The sequence below is a fragment of the Pinus tabuliformis genome, chromosome Q, assembly GCF_031772625.1.
Source record: "Pinus tabuliformis cultivar Carrire ecotype Pingquan chromosome Q, CPIR1, whole genome shotgun sequence".
NCBI lineage: Eukaryota > Viridiplantae > Streptophyta > Pinopsida > Pinales > Pinaceae > Pinus > Pinus tabuliformis.
The window spans coordinates 1126328340-1126334460 of record NC_142296.1 but is presented as its reverse complement, the minus strand read 5'-3'; the positions used below and the strand labels follow the sequence as shown (position 1 = coordinate 1126334460).

The 6121-nt window shown below is 41.2% G+C and overlaps 1 pseudogene; it reads left to right on the top strand.

The window, feature by feature from the left end:
* The first annotated feature begins 4474 nt into the window (after positions 1-4474).
* Positions 4475-5642, top strand: LOC149223495 (L-lactate dehydrogenase B pseudogene; annotated as a pseudogene).
* Positions 5643-6121: the final 479 nt, after the last annotated feature.

Genomic DNA, 6121 nt, shown 5'->3' with positions numbered 1-6121 from the left:
AAACCTATATCTATGGGGGAATTGGAAAGTACACTTAAATGGTTCAAGAAGGATAAAAGTCCCAGTCCTGATGGATGGACTGTAGAATTCTATCTCGCCTTTTTTGAGACTTTAGGCATGGACCTTCTCAAGGTTGTTGAGGAATGCAGAATTATGGGGCGCATGTATGAGGCTATCAACTCCACCTTCATTGCCCTCATCCCAAAGGTGGATTCTCCCCAATCCTTCAATGATTTTTGGCCCATATCCCTTTGCAATTGTTTATATAAAATTATAGCCAAAATCATTGCCAACCGTATCAAGCCTATTCTCTCGACCAACATCTCATCTGAGCAGTTTGCATTCCTTCACAATCGACAGATCCATGAGGCCATTGGTACTGCTCAGGAAGCACTCCACTCCATCAAATTGAAGCACCTTAAAGGAGCTATTCTCAAAATTGACCTTTCAAAGGCCTTTGATCGAGTGAGCTGGCTCTATCTAAGAATGCTTCTTACTCATCTCGGATTCCCTATCTCATTCATTCAATGGATCATGTGTTGCATTTCCTCTATCTCTTTCAGTGTACTTATAAATGGATCTGCCTCCAACTTCTTCCATGCTGAGAGGGGCCTCAGACAAGGCTGCCCACTCTCCCCTTTACTTTTTCTGCTTGTCATGGAAGGCCTAAGTAGGTTGATCCTGCATGAAAGAAGAGAAGGGCGACTACAGGGGCTTAAGATCACTGATAAGTGTACTATATCCCATCTTCTATTCGTCGATGATGTGCTTATCTTCCTCAGCGGTGGCATTCGAGACTTCACTACTTTCTATGACATCATGCTACTGTTTAGTGCTGCCACTGGGATGGAAATCAACAGGCAAAATTCAACCATCTCTTTCTCGGCATGCAGTCCATTGGAAACGAGATATGCTTATCAGAAGTTCCCCTTTCAAAGTCAGCGATTGGATGATGGACTTAAATACCTAGGGTTTCACATAAAATCCCACGGGTACAAAATAGATGATTGGATATGGCTGGTAACTACGGTGGAAAAAGGCTGCTAAATTGGAATCAATGTTTCTTATGCAAAGTAGGGAGGTTGGTGATTATCAAATCGGTATTGGAAGCCACTCTGGTTTACTGGATGTCCTTAGCATGGATTCCACAAGGTATACTTTCGAGAATCCAAAAGATATGCTGCAAATTCCTATGGAATGGACACAAGGAGGGGAAGCGATTCGCATGGGTGAGATGGAGTATTGCACTGCCCAAGAAATGGGGAGGATGGGGCCTCAAATATCTTCCAGCCTTCGCACATGCATTGGTTGCCAAATTAGGTTGGCTTCTCCTAAAATCCAGAAGCCTGTGGACTGAAGTGATAATCAATAAATACATATGGTTTCTAAACCAATTGGATTAGATCCACCTCCCAATATGGAACAAACATGGCATCTCTGTTATCTGGAGGGTTGTACTACAAATCCTCCCCAACATTAGGAATGGACTCATGTGGTGAATTAAAGCTGGAACATCAGTTCGCATTGGCTCAGAACCATGGACACGTTGTGGCAATTTATATCAACTTCCACTAGACCTTATTGATTTCCTAAATGACTGGGGCATAACTTTGATTGCACATATAGTGGATCAGGAAAGCTCTAACATTTTCATGCAGGCCTAGAAATTAGCAGACACACTTGGTATTCCTGATTAGTGGATTTAAGATTGGGAGGGTTACATAAATGCTTTATTTGAATCACACGTCCACATATTTAATGACGAAGATGATCTCATCTGGGCACCTACAACAAACAGAGTATACTCTCCCAAGGAAGGATACCCCATTATACATGCTGCGCACAAGCTACCCAGTTTGGAGGGGCGATGGAGAGCTCTATGGAAACTTAAGGCGCCCCCATGAAACCGTCTATTTATGTGGAATGTCATCATGAATAAAACTCATACTGCCATCGACGTGATTAAGAGATCACACTTTGGTCTGACCTAGTGTGTCATCTGTTAACACGACGAGGAATCGAATGATCGCCTATTCCTGTTCTGCACAACATTATGACACATTTGGGAGCAAGTCCTCTCCTCCCTGGCTATCACACAACATTGGGATGGGCACAATATCAAGGAGGCATGGAACAAGTGGTGGGTAGCTTCCTCCAACATGAAGATCCGTAACCTCCCACTGATTATATGTTGGCACTATTCATATTCAATAACTTGCAAATTCGGTGGCCATTAGTTATTACTCGGATCATCAATAATTTTAATGAGCTGCCTGATGATGATCAACCCCCACCTGCTTGCTCTATAACTCCTGAAGCTATCAACCATAACCACCCCTGGGCTTACTTTGATGGATCTGCCCAAGACTAGGGATGTGGGGGGGTATATTACTTCACCTATGAGACAGTCATTCTTTCTGAATTCGCATGGGGTTGGGTGTTGGCACAAACAACTTCGTAGAACTCATTCCTCTCTGACATTTATTATATTTTGCCTTGGCACAAGATTGTAGACAAATTCAGATCTTTGGGGACTCTAAAATCATCATTAGTTGGTTCAATTGCACATCTGTATGTCATATGCATTCTCTCAGAAACATTTTGGGTGATGCTTTGCAATTAAAATCACATTTTGAATAGATTTCTTCTCTCCATATTTACAGGAAGCGCAACGAGATTGCAGATCAGCGTTCCAAGGAGGCAACGAACCAACCCAGAGGTCAATGGTTGATATAAGAATAGAGGGAGGGATATTTTTTTTCAGAATTATCATAGGCCCTACATCGACCAAATACAGCAAAAGGCCGATAGGCCCTAATTTTACAGTTTTTGGAGCATATCAGTAAACTTTGCAATATAAATTTTTATATTTTTGTATAAATATTTACAGAACCTGAAGGCATACCCTTAGTGGGTAATTATGTACAAAACTATATATTTTGATGGCTATGGCCACACATACAGCATATGCCACTGGCATTTACAACATGTAATTTTTCATTTTTAATAGAAAATTACAATTTTTCCCTGGAAAAAAAATATACAATATGGGTTATCAATAAAATATTTTAATAAGAATTAATATTGACATATATTTAAAAATATATATTAATAACAAAAAAATTAGTTTAATGTGAATTGATAAAATATTTCAGTGCATATGTTATTTAATTTTTAACATTCAAAAATATAATTTAAACAATAAAAAATTACACATTATTTTTTGCACTCTAAAATAAATTTGTACTTAAAAAAATTTAATCTTAAAACTCATATTAAATATAAATTTGTACTTAAAAATTTAATCTTAAAAGCCATATTAAATCTGGGATTAAAATAAATCTATACTTTTTTATAGTTTTGGACACTGTGAATCTGCGGTTAAAATAAATCTATACTTTTGGACGCTGTGATTCTTCTAACGGTCATAGATATCATCAAGAAGCATATATATCATTGAGGAGAAGCTGTGGCTGGGATCTGTTTAAATGTACACTGAGACTTACATTCATTTCCAAAACTCATGGACATTGGAATTGGTCAACTGACCTGAACATCGCCTAAGACTAAACGGAGCTGCGCCTTAAATCGCTTAATTAAATGCACGCGGCGAGGTGGTTCGAAATAGACCAGAAAAACCCCAACAACCATGCCGTAGAAATAGAACCATAGACTCGTGCAGATTTTCCTCACAACAAACGTTCAATATTAAAGAATAATTCTCTGCCCCTTCTCAAAGGTTTTAAGTTCATTTTTCTATCTTCTCAAAATATCCACAAAAGGTTTTTAATTTATCCATTTTGTTCGCATCAAGGAAAACGTGGCGTTATGTTCAAACTCGGCTGTATATACTTGTATATATAAATGATAAATTAGTCAGCTTTGAAAGGTTGGTCGAAAGAAAATACCTGAGTTCGTCCTCCAAAACAAACGTGAGCTGAAAGCCATTTTGACTTGGATCCGAAGAATATGCTGAAAGTCCAGAACCTTCTGGACCTATAACGACGTCTACGATGACGTTTGCATGGGGAGGAGACGGAAATTTTCTTTTGCGTTGATGGGAAATTGGGCCCAAGTTTCAAATTACACAGCAAGAAAAGGGTTTTTGAACTCTATGTTTGTTGAAGCTTGGTAATGGTATCCTCATGCCTGTCTACCTTAATAGTTTAGTTGTACGCATAAAAATAGACATTATCTTACCTTGTTACCCCCTGGGGGTTAAAGGCGACTGTTTGTTCAGTCGCTGCTACCTAATAACTCTAGAAGAGAAGAGGAGACCTACATCAAGTATTTGCTTGTCAAAGTCTATAACCCAAAATCCAAGGGAAATAACATGGCAGCCGTCTCCCGTAGACAAAGTCACCAGCGTCCTTCTCCTTCGTCGTCGTCTTGGCTTGCCGCTCACTTCACAGCATTGCCAATAAAAGGGCATCGATTTAGCAGCCAAAGTTATTATCAGTTGTAACAGCTTCCTCAGCCATCAATTGCAGATTCCTTACACACCTCGAGAGTCCAAGGCATCGAAAGTTTTGTGAAGTTAGAATGGAGAAGCAATTGCAAAAGCATTCAATAGCCCATTCATCGTCAACGTCATCTCTGGGCATTGACATGGCCGGGGCCTTCTTCAAGTCCATCCACAGCGCCGCTCCGCCTTCTCCGAGCACGCGAAACACAAAGATAACCGTCGTCGGCGTCGGAAATGTGGGCATGGCAGTTGCGCAAACGATCCTTACACAAGAGCTCACAACGGAGCTCGCCCTGGTGGACATCCAGGCCGACAAGCTGCGGGGCGAAATGCTGGATCTACAGCACGCCGCCGCCTTCTTGCCCCGCACCAAGATAGTGGCCGGCACCGACTATGCCATCACGGCGGGCTCCGACATCTGCGTCATCACGGCCGGCGCCAGGCAGCGGGATGGCGAGTCGCGCCTCAATCTGGTGGAGCGCAATTTCCATCTCTTCAAGTCCATCGTACCGCAGCTCGTGAAATTCAGCCCCGACACCATCCTGCTCGTCGTCTCAAACCCAGTGGACATACTGACATACATCGCGTGGAAGCTCTCTGGTTTGCCGTCGAACAAAGTGATGGGCAGCGGCACCAACCTCGATTCCTCGCGCTTTCGCTCCATGATCGCAGATCATCTGGACGTGAATGCGCAGGACGTGCAGGCGTACATCGTAGGCGAGCATGGCGACAGCTCGGTGGCTCTGTGGTCGAGCATCAGCGTGGGGGGCGTCCCAGTGTTGAGCTTCCTGGACAAGCAGGAAATTCCGTACGAGAAAGAACATCTGGAAGACATTCACCAGGCCGTGGTGAACAGCGCTTATGAGGTTATCAAATTGAAGGGGTACACTTCGTGGGCTATAGGATACTCAACTGCTAACTTGGTGAAAAGTGTGATTCGAAACCAGAGGAGGGTTCATCCCGTTTCGGTGATGGCCAAGGATTTCCACGGTATCGAAGAGGAGGTGTTCCTGAGCCTGCCTGCTCAGCTGGGAAGAGGAGGGATACTGGGCGTTGCCAGCATTCACTTGACAGAGGAAGAAACCCATTGTCTCAAGATGTCAGCGGACGCCATTTTTGAAGTTCAGAAGCACCTTCACATTTGAGCTGAGCGCATGCAATACATCATACTGCCCGATGCTACATTTTAAAATCTTCCTATGCGTACATTGATTTGACTTTAGCTTTTTGCCTGGGGAAATCTTTTGCAAAATGACGATTCTACATTGGTAGCATCCCTTTTTCATCTATATTGTTTTTATTTATTGAAAAATGACAATTTACATCGGTAGAAATCTAAAATTCATGGGAAATTTTGGAAGGAATTATAGAAGATTACAATAACAACATTAGTTATGAGTTTATTATATCATCTCCAAATAGAAATACTAAATACATGTTTGGATTTATTTTTATATTTTTAGGAAAACATCTTCAATGAGTAAGGTGACTTTTTCTAGTAAAATGACGTGTAATACTATTTATCGCACAACTTATAAGATGTTTTTCCAGTAAAATGACGTGTAATACTATTTATCACGCAATTTATAAAATGTTTTTATTTTAAATTTTTAGATATTTAATTCTTAATATCGCACCTTATTTTAAAAACCATTC